Source organism: Myotis myotis, unplaced genomic scaffold, assembly GCF_014108235.1.
Source record: "Myotis myotis isolate mMyoMyo1 unplaced genomic scaffold, mMyoMyo1.p scaffold_m19_p_5, whole genome shotgun sequence".
Classification (NCBI taxonomy): Eukaryota; Metazoa; Chordata; class Mammalia; order Chiroptera; family Vespertilionidae; genus Myotis; species Myotis myotis.
This window is the reverse complement of record NW_023416357.1, coordinates 54776117-54792907: the sequence shown is the minus strand read 5'-3', so window position 1 is coordinate 54792907 and position 16791 is coordinate 54776117.

Sequence of the window (16791 nt, the reverse complement as noted above, 5' to 3'; positions counted from 1 at the left end):
ACTCCCGACAGCAGACCAGAGGAGCGCAAGAATCAAGTCAATGATTTGAAATGCGAGGAAGCAAAAAACACCCAACCGGAAAAGCAAAATGAAAAAAGAATCCAAAAATGCGAGCATAGTGTAAGGAGCCTCTGGGACAGCTTCAAGCGTACCAACATCAGAATTATAGGGGTGCCAGAAGATGAGAGAGAGCAAGATATTGAAAACCTATTTGAAGAAATAATGACAGAAAACTTCCCCCACCTGGTGAAAGAAATGGACTTACAGGTCCAAGAAGCGCGGAGAACCCCAAACAAAAGGAATCCAAAGAGGACCACACCAAGACACATCATAATTAAAATGCCAAGAGCAAAAGATAAAGAGAGAATCTTAAAAACAGCAAGAGAAAGAAACTCAGTTACCTACAAGGGAATACCCATACGACTGTCAGCTGATTTCTCAACAGAAACTTTGCAGGCCAGAAGGGAGTGGCAAGAAATATTCAAAGTGATGAATACCAAGAACCTACAACCAAGATTACTTTATCCAGCAAAGCTATCATTCAGAATTGAAGGTCAGATAAAGAGCTTCACAGATAAGGAAAAGCTAAAGGAGTTCATCACCACCAAACCAGGATTATATGAAATGCTGAAAGGTATCCTTTAAGAAGAGGAAGAGGAAGAAAAAGGTAAAGATACAAATTATGAACAACAAATATGCATCTATCAACAAGTGAATCTAAGAATCAAGTGAATAAATAATCTGATGAACAGAATGAACTGTTGATTATAATAGAATCAGGGACATAGAAAGGGAATGGACTGACTATTCCTGGGGGGGAAAGGGGTGTGGGAGATGCGGGAAGAGACTGGACAAAAATCGTGCACCTATGGATGAGGACAGTGGGTGGGGAGTGAGGGCGGAGGGTGGGGCGGGAACTGGGAGGAGGGGAGTTATGGGGGGGAAAAAAAGAGGAACAAATGTAAAAAAAAAAAAAAAAAAAAAAAAAAATAAGAAGGTAGTAATTAAAAGGGTAAAATCAGGTGATGGAAAAAAGAAGAAAAAAAAAGAAGAAGAGGAAAAGAAAAAAAAACAAAAAAAAAAGAAAAAAAAAATTGGTTTCTTAGTTAAAAGGTGAAAAAAGAGAAAAAAAAATATTGCAGTAGTGAAGGTCCTTCGGTTCTTCTATTCTTCAGTGTGGCTCGCCTTAGACCTGCCAGGTATTCAGGAGAGTGTTGAGTTTCCCTGCGATACACTGTTCCTCTGTGTTGTAAACCACAGTCCTTATTTTAAAGCAAGCCGAATTTGTTTCCCAGACTGCCTTATTTTGTGTTTAGCAAAGAGTCAGTTTGTGGGTCAGCCTCTGGGTGGCAGTGTTCTGGGGTTGGCCTCTGAGGCTACAGGGCCTCTCTGTCCAGTGGAAGTTCACTGCCCAGAGCTGGCTGCGTAAGAGTTACCAGTGCTGTGTTGTTGCTGGGATTGAAAATCCCTCTATAGGCCAGACCCTGTTAACTCCCAGGGACTGATCAGGTTATTTTAATCCTTGATCTCCTACAGGGTGGAATCTGGGTGTGGCTGTGCTCCTTGCCTGGGGGCTGGGGGGAGGAGTCTCACTCTCCGGAGAGAATGGCTGCCTCAGCCCTGGGCTCAGGGGTGTCTCAGCACTCAACTCGCTGCCACCTCTCCAGGCCCCCCCTCTCTCCTCAGTCTCTCCCCAGATTCCACTCCTCCGCACACTCTCCCTCTCTTCAGCACAGGTGAGTGTCTGTATCCGAAATGTCCCATGAACAGGGTTCAGTGAAAACAAACAAACAAACGCCGGCCGCGGAAACGGGGAAGGCTTGGTTTCTGTAAGCTTCTTCTCTTACCGGGACTGCATGGTCTGGTCAGCTCTTCAGGCTGCCCCCTTTAGGCTCAGTCCTCTGTGATCACAGACCGAGCTCTCAATTCCCCCGGCAGCGCCAGGAATCCCGCGGTTCTCCTTTCCCCTGTTAGGGGCTGTGCCTGTCCCAAGGGACGCGGCTGTCTGCCACGCGGTCTCCCTCCGACTCTCTGGGTTCAGAGGTCTGGCAAACTTTCCTGTCCAAATCCCTGGTTTTTTTTTACCTTTCCAGGGGAGTTCTGCTCTTCCCGGCTGCAAACCGTCTCGCCAGCTGAGGAATTTCGCCAATTCGGGGTGGATGTTACTAGTTTCAGCTGCTCACTCCATTTGCTCAGGGACACGACCTGGGACGCGTCTGCCTATACCGCCGCCATCTTTCTTCTCCTATTTGTTATTATTTTAGACTAGCAGCTGTGACAACCATGCATCTGTCACATGTTCCAAGATAATCTAGTATACAGGACAAATAGATGGAACAAATGATTAGCCACAAAAACAGAAACCCAAAAGGGGGTCAGTTAGAGATTTATCTTCCACCAAGAGAAGTTACACATTTTATAATATGCAAGCATGAAAAATACTGCATTCAAGTGTTGCAAATGAAAAAAAAATTTAGAGAATAATGAAAGCTATTTCCAAGATTAGAACCATCAGATCTCTGCCACACTCTTTCACTTACACCAAAATAAGTTTAATGAGACTGTATCTCTGTGTGCCTTTCTTTGTACGTGTGTGTTTCTATTGTGTGGAAGACTGTCTTTTGTCCATGTATTTGTGTCTCTCTGTGCACATCTGTCAGTCAATATTTGTCTATCTGTTGTATCTTGGGGGCAGGATCCAGAAGGTGGGAAAATAGTGGTATAAAAGAAAGGATTGGCCTGGTTGGTGTGGCTCAGTGGTTGAGCATCAACCTATGAACTAGGAGGTCACCGTTCGATTCTCGGTCACGGCACATGTCTGGATTGCATGCTTGATCCTCAGTGTGGGGCATGCAGGAGGCAACCAATCCATGATTCTCTCTCATTATTGATGTTTCTATCTCTCTCTCCATCTCCCTTCCTCTCTGAAATCAATACAAGTATTATTTTAATAAAAGGATTGAATCCATTTCTGCTGGAATCCATCTTCCATCAGATAAAAGGAGAAGTGTATTTTCATTACAACCCCACCCCCCCAACAATAGGTGAAATAACTGAGCAATTTAATGTCTGAACACTTAAAACTTTATTTCAAAAGAAATGCTTGTTCATTATTTTATGTTTCAAATAAACAAATCTGACCACCCACTGACAACCACTTGATAATGTCCTTCCTGATGTGTGTGTGTGTGTGTGTGTGTGTGTACACATATTTCTGTAAAATGGAATTATCCTAAATAAGCCATTTTTTAGCAATATGGAATGAAATCAATGAATACTCGTTCATTCTATCCCTAACATACAGTACAGTGCAGGGTATGTAGAAGGCATTCCAAAAATAATCATTAAATAAATGGAGGAATCCTTTGTTTTGTCAGTCTTTTCCCTTTGACATGTGTATATGTTATTTATGAATTTCCTAGAAAGTGAAGATTTTGGCCCTTTGGTATATATATTACAATTGCTGTTTTTCCCTATTTATATTTTATTTTAATTTTCCTTTTCCAAAAGAAAAAAAATACTATTTGAACACATAGTTTTATTGAATAAAGTCATCTGATTTAATAGAAATGGTGCTTTATTGTGACTTTTAAAGAAATAAATGTGTTATATAGGAGCAAAGTGCTGAATGCTCCTCGGTAGAGGCACTGCTCTGTTTAAATATGTAGGAATGGCCCTAACCAGTTTGGCTCAGTGATAGAGCGTTGGCCTGCGGACTGAAGAGTCCCAGGTTCGATTCCAGTCAAGGGCATGTACCTTGGTTACGAGCACATCCCCAGTAGGGGGTGTGCAGGAGGCAGCTAATCGATGTTTCTCTCTCATTGATGTTTCTAACTCTCTATCCCTCTCCCTTCCTCTCTGTAAAAAATCAATAAAATACATTTCTTTTAAATTTCATAAATATGTAGGAATGATTTATGGATACATAGAATATGCCAGAGAGCAGTGGATTTGAGCCCAACAGACTTGGTTCTTATCCCACGTCTGCCCCTCAGCAGCTGTGTGATAGCAGAAACTCACTTAATGCCTCTCAGCATCTGTAAATTGGAGATATCCAAGCCTCCCTCCCCGAATTAGCACCCAATAAATGGTCTGTCTGTGACATTATATTCCTTGATAGGTATTTCCAAAATAGATACTTATTCTTACGAGAACAAACGAGATGTAGAGCCCCAGATCAGGCTGAGATTCTTTGCCCCAAATTTGAAGACAACATAAAAAGTATTTTCTGCCATTATTGTTTTTAAATACCTGGGGTTTGCTGTGTCATGTTCTACTTCTTGGAGAGAAATTTTTTTTCTCTACCAACTTTGTTGACCAGAAGCCAAGTACTTTGTGTTCTTAAGTTGTCCCCTGAAAGAATCCTTGGTATCATGAAATGAAACTACTGGTACAGTTTTAAATGGAACAAGCTACTAAACAATCCTTTAAGAACTTAAAATACACTCCATTAACTTCAGTTCAGTAAAAGTAACACCATGAAGTGCTTTAGTCCACTGTTATTATTTTCTAGAACATTACTGAATTAGAAATCTAACCTTACAATTACAGTGTGCTACCATCAATACGTGAAATGTAGGAAGGTTGTCAAACTTTCTAAGGTGACTGTTGTACAAAGTCTACATCTCATGGCCACTTTTATAAAATGATGTTTATTCAGCCTACAAATATTTACTTTAGCACTGATCTTACTTACATGGATCTTCTACTAACACTTTAGTCCAGGCACAAAAGCTTTTATTATTTTCATGAAATTTTAATTGCAGATCTTTAGGGGGATCTAGTTTATAAATATTAATTCTCTTGGCAATTGACTTAATACTATTTTCTTCCTAAATAGAAGCTTCCTTCTTGTCTAGCCCACGTCAGAGTATTACAAATTTTGATTTAATTTAGTAGGAATGAAGCTCAATGCTAATATGTTACGTGTTGCCAGAACAGAATGGTTTATGATGATTTCGTTAATTTTGTCATTTGTATAGATAGTAATACTTAAGTATGGTCTGCATAACCATTCTGTTTGCTATCTATATATACTAGTATACTGGTAAAAGCCTAAGCGACTGGCCGGTAACAATGATGCGCAAGGACCACCAGGGGGCAGATGCTCCAACCTGTAGCTATGATGCGCACTGACCACCAGGGGGCAGACACTCGATGCAGGAGCTGCCTAGCCGTGGTGACTTGGCAGCCGCAGTTCTCGGGTGACACACCCAGAACCCGAGAGGAGGGAGCCCAATTCCAGGGTGCATCACCTGAGAATTGCCCTCTCACAATCTGGGACCCCTCGGGGGATGTTGGAGAGCTGGTTTTGGCCTGATCCCTGCAGGCCAGGCAGAGGGACCCCACCGGTGCATGAATCCATGCACTGGGCCTTTACATAAAATCTAGGAGGAAATCTGTCTTTACTACATCCCTTTAAGAGAAAAAAAACAAAGAGTTTTTTGCTTTTCCAATCCTCTAACTGCCAAGATAACACATATTAAACATAATTAGTTTTGCATTATACTGACTTTTTCATGTAAAATTTAAAAAAAAAAATACCCACAGATCAGATAGATACAGTTTAAATTGTTGACCCAGTAGACTTTATTTTAAAATAAAAGACATTGTTATTAATATAAATGTTATATGTTGTCTTCACAATTTAGGACTGAGCAATTTATTACATTTTAAACATGTAAGAATTGCTTTTGTACAGAGTAACTTAGAAATACATAAGAGAATTGGTTGGTACTGGATAAAATAAATGCAGTCTCATGGTGAGTTTAGATAAATTGGCATATGGGCTGAGCTTTAAAGAGGTGTCATCAACTTGCTGTCAAAGTGTTGGATGAAAAGAGTGGAATGCATCCTTTAGTGTTTTCATTTTTGGCACTGTTGAGTGAACATAACAATTTCTTTATAATTATGTAAATTACATGGAATAACCAGTTTTCTTTTTCATTATATTTGAACATTGTTGGTTTGACCAGGGACACCAGCTTAAGTATCTAGGCAATTAACACATTGTATGCGGGAAACGTATTTATACGTTTTAAGTATTTATACATTCTACCAGTGTAGTAGAGCGCGGGACATGTATTAATACATTTTTTATAGACTAGCGGTAGAATGCGGGTAATGTATAAATACGTAAACTAAAGTTACCGTAATTTTACTGAACGTTGCCATTTGTGCAAAAAATTAGCAAAAATGGCCCGCGCCACCTGTTAGCGCACGATAAAAACTACCCGCAAACAATGTGTTAAGTAATACATTGTATAATCATAAGTACAGGGGCCAAAATACAAAATCTGTATTTATAGTCATGCTCTGCAGAGGTTACAGTGTATATGAGTAAATCTAAGACTTCTAACCAAAGGCCGTAAAAATATGTGGATTATGAATACTTAAAAGAATTTAATATGTATTTAAATGTATTTAACACTAGAGGCCCAGTGCACAAAATTCATGCATGGGTAGGGTCTCTAGCAGCTGCTTGCTGCCGCCGCCGGCCAGGGCTTCCCTTGCCCTGGATGCCAGCCGGGGCTTCCCTTTGCACCCACCTTGGCCTGGCACTGCCCGCTCACCTGCTCCACCATCCTGCCACAGTCCTGCTCTCATCAGGGCCCATCGGGGCCAGCAGCGCCTCCACTGCCACCCGCTGCCAGTGCTGTGTCGCCAATGCCCGCCATGTTCTGCAAAGCCCCCTGGTGGTCAGCGCATGTCTAACTCCCAGTTAGTCTGATGCCCACCCGTAGGGACAATTTGCATGTTAGCCTTTTATTATATAGGATTGCTTTGCTTGAAATGCTTTAATTATAGATTGCCTATTCCAAGGTGGAGGAGTCTATAAGAAGACATATTGCTGCTCAAAAACTCTTTTTGGACAGTGATGACTACAGATTTAATGAGCGAGATGTAAGGAAAGAAAGATTTTAATTTAAAACAGATTTATAACAATTTTTAAGGCTAAACTAAGATCTACTTCTCAATCAGAGGAATATTTCATGTCATATACAGTTAATTTTTTCAAGTGTTGTATAGATTGCAGTTGTCATATATTCACCTCAAAATCTGAGCAAGTTACTAATGAAAGAAAAGCCTTGTGTAGGTTCATAGAAAATAGCAAATAAGTAGTTTGAGTCTGTTCCACTGGATGTATGTTCCAGTAGAGAAAGGGTTTTTGTCTGTTTTGTTCATTACTCAATCCCCAGTGATGACACACAGTAGGTGCTCAATAAATATTGAATGAAGAAGTCCCCTTATCATAATTACTGTCTCAGTGGATAGAGCGTCAGCCTGCAGACTGAAAGATCCTTGGTTCAATTCTGGTCAAGGGCACATGCCCAGGTTTCAGGCTCAATCCCGAGTAGGGGGCATGCAGGAGGCAGCCGATCAATGATTCTCTGTCATCATTGATGGTTCTATATCTCTCTCCCTCTCCCTTCTTCTCTGAATCAGTAAAAAATCAACAAAAAATAAATAAAAAGAAGGTACATCTATATATATAAAAGCCTAAGTAACCTCTACCACTGGGCAACTGGAACAACCCATAGACCAGTTGCTATGATGCACACTGACCACCACGGGGCAGACGCTCAATGCAGGAGTTGCCCCCTGGTGGTCAGTGCGCTCCCACAGCCAACCTTCCCCGGTCCCTCGCCCCAGCTGGCAAAACTCCCATGGTCCTTTCCCCCATCCCTCCCCCCGTCCAGCAGGCCCCAGCACGGCTGGTGGCCGGCAGGCCCTGGCTGGCCTGGCTTGGCCCTAATCAGGACAGGGTGAGACAGCCCTGATAGGCCCTGATCGCCGGCCAGGCCTAGGAACCCCACCTGTGTATGAATTTTGTGCACCAGGCATCTAGTATACTTATAAATTGTTATAAGACATAAAGAATTATAGTACATTGGCATCTGTACACATGACTAAATTTTAGAAAAAGTATTACCTTCGAAAACCACATGTGCCCTTGTCCAACCCTATCTCTTTATTCCTCCCTCAGAGGTAGCAATCACTATCCTGAATTTTATATTTTTTTTCTTTCTTTCTTTCTTTCTTTCTCTTTCTTTCTTTCTTTCTTTCTTTCTTTCTTTCTTTCTTTCTTTCTTTCTTTCTTTCTTCTCTTCTTCCTTCCTTCCTTCCTTCCTTCCTTCCTTCTCCTTCCTTCCTTCCTTCCTCTTCTTTCTTTCTTTCTTTCTCTCTCTCTCTCTCTTTCTTTCTCTTTTTTTAGAATATCACATAGCTTTTAAATTTTTTATTTTTTACTTTTACCTTTTTGAATTTATCTTTATTATTGAAAGTATTACAAATATCCCCCCTCTTTTTTCCCCATTGACTCCCCCCACCTTCTGCCTTCACCTCACTATTGCCTGTGTCCATGGGTTATGCATATGTGCATATAAATTCTTTGGTTAATCTCTCCCCACCCACTCACCCCTGCCTTCCATCTGAGATTCATCAGGATATATTCCTAGAAGTGGGATTATTGGGTCAAATGGCAGTTCCATATTTAATTTTTTGAGGAAACTCCATACTGTTTTTCATAGTGGCTGCACCAATCTGCATTCCCACCAGCATGGACTAGGGTTCCCCTTTCTCCACATCCTCACCAGCACTTTTCATTTGTTGATTTGATGATAGTAGCCTCCAACAGTGTGAGATGATACTTCATTGTCCTTTTAATTTCATATTTATCATTCCCTTGCTTTTTTCTCTATAGATTTATCATTTATATGTGTATTCCTAACATATTGCTTAGTTTTTAATGTTTTTGAACTTTATATAAATAGAAGCTTGCTATGCTTTATTTATCTAATATCTTGCTTCTTTGATTCAAAATTATTATATTCCTGAGATTTATTCATGATGTTGCATATAGCAATAATTCATTTTTACTGCTATATAGTAACCATTATGGATATGTATTATTTTTTTTGCCTTTTATTTTATTTTTTTTAATTTATGGATATGTATTATTTATTTACTAATTCTATAGTTGATGGATATTTGGGTTGCTTATATTTCTTGATATTATAGTTAGTGCAGCAGGGAACATTCTAGTGCATGTCTCCTGGTGTAAGTGGGGATATTGGTAAGATTGAAAATGGTGTTCATAGCTATGCATATCTTTAATTGTACTTAATAATACCAATTGTTCTCAAAGTAGGTATGCCAACTTACATTCTTTCCACCAGTGTATGAAAATTTCTGAGCTCCACATCAGTGGTAGCACTTGATACAATGTGAAATCTTGATGAAAATACAATTTGTGAAATATTTTAACATTTCTTTTTCAGTAATACTGGTAGAGCTAATAGGCAAATATTAGTATGCTATAAAATAATTGAATAATACAGTTGATAAACTCAGTTTATTGTATTTTCATATTCTTTGACAAAATATGTTTCCTTTGTATGATTTAAAACTTTATGAAAATTTTGTCAGGTAGTTGGACACAAAGGAAACCATAAAATCTTAATTACTTGGAAATTTAAAAACATAATTAAGATAGCTCTTATAGCAAAGAGGAAATGAACGGAAGCATTTAAAATTACTATTTCAAAAATCTATAGGATAAGGTAAAAGATATATTTAGAATACATTCTTTATTTTTTTATAATCCTCATAAGGACATTTTTCCATTGATTTTGAGAGAGTGTGTGGAAGGGTGAGGGAGAGACAGAGAGAAACACTGATGTGAGAGAGACACATCGATTGGTTGCCTCCTGCATGTCCCCTACCAGGGCCAAGAGCCTTCAACCGAACTCTGTGTCCTTGACCAGGATCGAACCCGGGATCCTCCAGTCTGCACACCGACACTCTATCCGCTGAGTCAAACTGGCTAGGGCACATTCATTATTAAAGAAAGACTAAAAATAGGAAAATTTTACACTTATCTTAAATTCATCCTGAGCATGGTTTAAAGAAAAAAGAGAAAGAAAATGTATAAGATTAGAAATAATATGCATCCACAATATACATCTACAAGATTAAATTATATGCAATTGTGACAACATAACTGAAACTCTTGTAGGATTTCCTAATAGGACATAAATTATGAAACCTGCCCAAGAAAGTTTTCATATACAAATGGACATATATGAAATTTAAAAGTTGGTAAATATAGCTTTCAAAAATATTAGGATCAAATAGTTCCACAATTAAATTCTTACTAATATTAAAAAAAAATTTAATTTTAAGAAATTTTACTGTGTGTAAATTATAGCTCTACTAGAGGCCCAATGCATGAAATTTGTGCAAGAGTAGGCCTTTGCAGCCTGCGTGGCTGCCTCGGCCCTCATAGCCCCAGCTTCATCCGGAAGCTCGTCCAGAAGGTTGTCCAGATGGTCATTCTGCTGTTCGGCCATTCAATCGATTTGCATATTATGCTTTTATTAGTATACATTACAAAAAAGGAAAAGATAAGAAAAGAAAGAAAAAGAAATTACAAATAATTCTGACGTTGTTCCAGACACTTCTGAAAGATGGACTCCTTCTCAATTCATGCACACAAATGTAATACTAAACTATTAAGTACAAAAAAGAAAGCCATGAACCAATCTCATTTATGTATATAGTTGAAAGAAGTATAAATGAAATCTTAGCAAATAAAGTCTAGCAAAATATCAAAGGAATACACTATAATCAAATCAAATGCAAATTCTTTTTTTCAGGAATGGTAAGATGTTTCTAATGTCAGGAAAGTTAATATATAATTTATTATATCAACAAATTGAGGTGGGAAAGTGATCCTATCCCTAGACTATGAAATAGAAGTTGATAAAATTTAACAACCATTTGCAATAAAAACAAACAAAACCAGAATGGTAATAGAAGGAAGCTAAATACATTAAGGCTGTTTAGGATAACATTTGCTGTTAGTTTTTGGTATGCAGTAAAATATTGAAGTCATTTTAATGGAAAACAGGAACAAGATAGGCTTTTCTACTGTATCATTATTATTCATCTTTGATTTGGAAGTCCTAGTGAATGCAGTTAAATATGATAATAAAATAATTGGTATGGACATGGAAAAAGAAGCAATAAAATGATAATTTCCCCCCTCCCCCGATGATACTGAAAAAACAAGATTAGGTGTGGGGTGGGTTTTGAGGGAGCACACTACTAGAAATAATATAATGAAAAAGAAGAGCAACAGAAACTTTCCTTAACAGAAAATAAAGCAGACTACAAATCAGTATTGTAATGATATAGAAATAGACAAATAGGTCAGTGGGCCAGAATAGGAAGTTCAGAAATAGTTCGTAATATATATCTCTGTGTGTGTATATATATGTGGTATTTCATATCAATGAGAAAATAATAGCTTATTTAATTAGTGGTACTAAGACAGTTGGGTATTCAGATGGAATAAAATAACAGCCTATTAAAAATGAAGCAGCCCTAACTGGTTTTGCTTAGTGGATAGAGCGTCGGCCTTTGGACTGAAAGGTCCCAGGTTCGATTCCGGTCAAGGGCATGTACCTTGGTTGCGGGCACATCCCCAGTAGGAGGTGTACAGGAGGCAGCTGATCAAAGTTTCTCTCTCATCCATGTTTCTAACTCTCTATCCCTCTCCCTTCCTCTCTGTAAAAAATCAATAAAATATATTTTAAAAAATGAAGCATAAATCCCCATTAAATTACCAACGGCATATTTCACAAATCTAGAACAAACGTTCCAAAAATTCATCTGGAATAAAAAAAGACCCCGAATAGCTGCAGCAATCCAGAGAAAGAACAAAGTAGGTGGGATCTCAATACCAGATATCAAACTGTATTACAAAGCCACTGTTTTTAAAACAGCTTGGTACTGGCACAAGAACAGACATATAGATCAATGGAATAGAATAGAGACCCCAGAAATCGACCCAAACCACTATGCCCAATTAATATTTGACAAAGGAGGGAAGAGCATACAATGGAGTCAAGACAGTCTCTTCAATAAATGGTGTTGGGAAAATTGGACAGATACATGCAAAAAGATGAAACTAGACCACCAACTCACACCATACACAAAAATAAACTCAAAATGGATAAAAGACTTAAACGTAAGACGGGAAACCATAAAAATACTAGAGGAATCCACAGGCAGCGAAATCGCAAACATATGCCGAAGGAATTTCTTCTCTGATAATGCTCCTAGGGCAATGGAAACTAAAGAGAAAATAAACAAATGGGACTACATCAAAATAAAAAGCTTTTGCACAGCAAAGGAAACCATCAACAAAACAACAAGAAGACCCACTACATGGGAGAACATATTTGCCAATGATACCACCGATAAGGGTTTAATTTCCAACATTTACAGGGATCTCATGAAACTTAACAAAAGGAAGATAAACAATCCAATAAAAAAAATGGGCAACGGACCTAGATAGACACTTTTCGAAAGAGGACATACAGAAGGCCGAAAGACATATGAAAACATGTTCAAAGTCACTAATTATAGAAGAGATGCAAATCAAAACAACAATGCGATATCATCTCACACCTGTCAGAATGGCTATCATCAACAAATCAACAAACGACAAGTGTTGGAGAGGATGTGGAGAAAAAGGAACCCTTCTGCACTGCTGGTGGGAATGCAGACTGGTGCAGCCACTGTGGAGAACAGTATGGAGCTACCTTAGAAGACTAAAAATGGAACTCCCATTTGACCCAGTGATCCCACTACTAGGAATATATCCCAAGAAACCAGAAACGCCAATCAGAAAGGATATATGCACCCCTATGTTCATAGCACAATTCACCATAGCTAAGATTTGGAAACAGCCTAAGTGCCCATCAGCAGATGAGTGGATTAGAAAACTGTGGTACATATACACAATGGAATACTATGCTGCGGTAAAAAAAAGGGAACTCTTGCCTTTTGCAACAGCATGGATGGAACTGGAGAGCATTATGCTAAGTGAAATAAGCCAGTCAGAGAAAGATAAATACCACATGATCTCACTCATTTGTGGATTATAGATAACAACATAGACTGATGAAAAGGGACAGACCCAAAGACTGAGAAACAGCGATCAGGCTATCAATCCCCAGCAGGAAAGTAGGGGAGGGCGGGGGTAAGGGGAAGAGATCAACCGAAGGACTTGTATACATGTATATAAACCAAACCAATGGACATGGACAACAGGGGGATGGGAGCATGAGTGTGTGGGGCGGGGGGGGGGGGGGAGGTTGGGGGTTAATGGGGGGGATGAGGACACATTTGTAATACCTTAACGAATAATAATAAAAAAAAATGAAGCATAGATAGAACATTTTAAAATAATAAATTAATTTTTAAAGAAAGAAAACGGACAAAAATTTATATATATATATAAAAATTTAGGGACTGGAAAAACTACCTTAACAGGAAAACCAGAAGATTTAAAAAGAAAAGATAATTTTATCTGACTGTATAAATATTTAAAAATAAACACCAATAGTACCTTTATGTTTTCATATGCATTTCTTTTTCCAGATAATTCATTTTTAATTTACAGAAGTACTGATTCTTTATTACAGCTTGAGAAGCACTGAATTAGATTATTTGTCCATCTGTATTCTGGGAAACTGGAAGATAGAGCTAAAAGTTAGATCAAGTTGGAACATTTTTGGCTAGGATATGTCATAGATGGTATGTAAATCATATTGCATTATAAGAAACATATAGTATTTGTCCCATAATTAGTGATGCTGTACTGACCACTGGATGAGCATGATGATGATGGCTTGATCCTTCCATTGGAAAGCCCAAATCATAATCATCACATTGAAGGCCAGTAGAAGCCACTTTATGGGCTTCTGTGTCCTTTTAATAGGACCCCATTAATCTTCAAAAAATTTTCTTTGGTTCTGGCCTGAGATCTCCCTGGCTCACCTTGTATGTCAGCCCCGGACTGATATAAGCTATTTCCTCAAGGAGTCCTGGGTGCTCTTTTCTACTGGTTGGCAATGTTTTTAGCCATTGAAATCTGGACAGCTAGAAAAGAAATGTATTTTTAAAAATCATTCATTCATGATAATATTTTCAATTCTGTTCAACATTACAATGTTTTACTTTGTTCTTTGATTTTTCTAATTAGGTCTTTTTAATATTTTACTGAAATTCTGGATAACATTGTTAATCTAAAAGTGTGCTTATCCTGTAGTATGAAGAAATTTTCAAAGAAAACACTACCTAAAAAATGACTGAGCAAAATTTAAAATGTCTTTTTAGTTCTTTTTGTCTTTGGATCTTCTGAACTGTGTTCTAACATCACTCAAAATAAATCATTTTTAGGTATACAGCTAATTTTTTTCAATTGGTTTTCAGTTTTAGGGATTATTTTCTAAAAAATAAACATTTTGAAAATTTTCACATGTACATCCTTTTGATATCTACTGTATTACATATTTTCATGTACTTTACTCATATTTATCAATACTAACCCCATAACCTGCTACACTTTTATTTTCTATTCTCAAATATAAAGAATAATAGATTATCTGCAATTAATATACTCAGTATTATTTACCCCCTAAAAAGCAGAAAGGGAAATCAAAGACATATGATGCATTGTGTCTATTTTCTAGTTTTTATTGAGCTTATCTTGATTTAATTAATTCAGTTTATTAGGGCATGTGACATAAGCCAGTATTTACTCTGAGGGATTAAATAGATAATAATTCAGTGCTTTATATGTGAGAGAAAAAGTTTTCTTCCTCTAATGTTTGATAAGCATTATGTGTGCATATGTTTGTATATATATATAATGTCTTATGTGTTCTGCACTTATAGGTCAGTTGATTGACACCATAATGAATGTGTTAATAATAAAATATTTCATCCTGCCTGAGATACCAGTAACAAATTTGATGACATTACTTGAGGAAATATTTACTGTAATATTGTGAAATTGTAAAAGCATGCTAACTATTGGGAATATAGCCTTGAGCCAACCAGAGTCCTTGAACTCATGGAGCTTATATTGTGACTAGAGGCCCGGTGCACAAATTCATGCACTGGTGTGGTCCCTAGGCCTGGCTGGCAATAGGGGCCAATCGGGGGTCCATCTCACCTAGTCCTGATTGGCCTAATTGGTGCCAGGAGGTTAGCCAGCTGGCCCGATCAAGGCCGTTCAGGGCCTGCCAGCTGAGGTGAGGGACCGTGGGAGGTTGGCTGGCCACGGGAGGTTGGCTGGCCACGGGAGGTTGGCTGTGGGAGCGCACTGACCACCAGGAGGCAGCTCCTGCATTGAGCGTCTGCCCCCTGGTGGTCAGTGCACATCATAGCTACCAGCTGGTTGTCCAGTCATCCCATTGTCTGGTCGTAATGGTTGCTTAGGCTTTTATATATATATATATATATATATATATATATATATATATATATATATATATATAGTGAAAATAATGAACAAACAAATCCGACCTTCTCAACTTCCTACCATACTACCAAACATCAGCAATTCCAAAACTTAGGTAGTAATTCTGAGGTTGCTAATTCTGTCCCCTGTCTAGCCTATCACTTTACTGTAACTATTTGAAGATTTCCATCAGGCTTTCCAGGTGTATATATAACGGTACCCAACTGAAATTATAGAATATAGTTTTTAAAGAATTTTTAAGAAGAAACAAAATGATATAAATATGCCTGTTTTGAAAAATCTGTATTTACAAGAGATGTCTCAGCTATTTATTTTTAGTTTAAAAAAGTATTATTTACCTTATAGAATAATGTATCTAGGATTACTTTTAAAGAATAAGTTTCCCTAGTGTATTTCAAATGATTCAATTTACGAACATCCTATTTACATACAAGCTGCCTCAAATTCTTATTAGAATTTATTTTATCAGTATGAAGCACTCTAATATAAGTTGTAAAGAATAACAATAAAGAAAATAATCTTCAGTTACATTTTATCTAACTTTATCTGAAATAACTTAAGATGCATCAGGATATAAATATATAAATTTAATTAAATAAAAAGCAAAATATCATATAGTCACAAATATAAATGTGGCAGGGTGGAATTTTTTTACTTTATAACCACCACCACGCCCAGTCTTTTTTCATCAGGCTTGTTAGAATGAAGAGACAAAAAGGACTTTCTTAGCATAACACACATAGTTAGGTTCTGCTTAAAGTGTAGGAAACAATAGCATGAGAAATGTTTTTCTTGTAGATTTGTTAATTTCATAGGATGCCCAGGAGAGCAAGAACTGATGAAAAGAGAAGAAAACTGGGTGAAACCAATTGGGAGGTAGGACCCTGTGGGTGAATAGATAAAAAGGTAAGAGAAGGTACTACCAGGTGTTCCTCTGAGGAAGACTGATAGCCAAGGATCTTGATAAGACAAATAAAGGGCTTTGTTCTCTTATAGACTCCGGTTTGTATGTTCACCTTTGTATAATTAGATATTCTTTCTGGCAATGATTGCACTTTCCAAATGTTAAGGGTGTGATTATCTTTAGCAGTGAGGAAGGCAGGTTAAGGTTAGGACAGGTGGTCATGCTGTGGTGGGGAGCTTTCTTAGGACTAAGGACTGTGTGAAAGCCTGGAATCTGTCAGGCTCCACTTGGTAGAAGAGTCTTCTGATAAACATTTCTCTTTTCCAAACACTTCCCACCAATAGACTCCAGCAGCCACTTTGCTTGCTGAAGAAAACCACTTAGCTACAATTAAATGAAAAGGTTTAAAATTACAATGGGATTTGTGTTAACCAACTCAACTCATCCGCACTGAATTATAACTAGGTAGTCTATTAATAGTCTGTACAATATGCAGTTCTTCCCAGGTTTGATAAGAGGAGAATAATGGTCATCTAAATGGGAGAGT